Source organism: Nematolebias whitei, unplaced genomic scaffold (assembly GCF_014905685.2).
Source record: "Nematolebias whitei isolate Nwh7 unplaced genomic scaffold, NemWhi1 Nwh_scaf_7473, whole genome shotgun sequence".
In the NCBI taxonomy this organism is placed as follows: domain Eukaryota; kingdom Metazoa; phylum Chordata; class Actinopteri; order Cyprinodontiformes; family Rivulidae; genus Nematolebias; species Nematolebias whitei.
The window spans coordinates 878-2,009 of record NW_023626018.1 but is presented as its reverse complement, the minus strand read 5'-3'; positions in this window follow the sequence as shown (position 1 = coordinate 2,009).

Below are 1,132 nucleotides of genomic sequence, written 5' to 3'. Positions count from 1 at the left end.
GATGGGCTCAAAGTGGTCAAACACAGCCACACACTGAGAAGGGATGGACAGATCATGAGCTGGTGGAGAAATGAGTGCCCGGGTGTTTGCCACTTTTTCTAAAAAGAAATGGAGGAAGTTTTCACACAGCTCAGTTGAGGCTTCCAGAGGTGAAGGCTCACTGAGGTGTAGAACTGAGTTCAGGGTGGAGAAGAGAACTCGGGGGTTGTGGGAGTTGGAGACAATTAAATCAGAAAAGAATTTACATTTGGCAACTTTAACGGTTTACTTTACATACTTTAGTCACATCAGCACACAATTTAGTCCGTTCAGCACTCAATTTAGTCACTTCAGCACTCAATTTAGTCAGTTCATCACTCAAAAAGTTCAAAGATTGTTTAACTTCCTCCATATCTTCTGAAATATTTTCCGACATTTGTCTCTTATCTCTGTGTTTGCTCAGCATTACTCACAATACTTCTGGATTATTGGTCTCAACTCTCAGAAGCACAGGATCCAGCCACGAGGTTCACAGGCTAGTGTTGTTAGCTTATGTTGTTAGCCACGAGGTTCACAGGCTTATGTTGTTAGCCGAGGCCTAGCGGCAACAACCTCCAGGTCCCACGCGGTCCCACGATTCACTCGGTCCAGAAGTTCGCAGCCCCAACGGTGACAGACCAGGTCCCGGTTTCAACAGCTCCCAGATCTGACAGCTGTAGCTCAGCTCCCTCGGCCTCAGCTGCTCGCAGGTCCAATCGGCGGCAGACCAGTTATCTGCTGCAACAGCCCCCAGGTCCAACAGCTGCAGCTCGGCTCCCTCGGTTCCAGAGGCCCACAGGTCCAAACGGCGGCAGACCGGGTCCCGATTGTAACAGCACCCTGATCCGAAAGCTGCAGTTCGGCTCCCTCGGTTTTCAGCGGCTCGCGGTCCAAACGGTGGTAGAGCGGGTCTTCGCTGTGACAACCCCCAGGTCCTCTCACTCGATCCAACGGCTAGCGGCGGTAGCACTCACCCGGCCTCACTGGCTGAAGCAGCTCCCAGGCCGGCTCGTTAGCTCAACTCGTGGCTCAGCTTCCACGGTTCAGAGCGCAAGGACTTCCTTCTTCCACCTGTTCCGTATTCTGTATATATATATATATATATATATATATA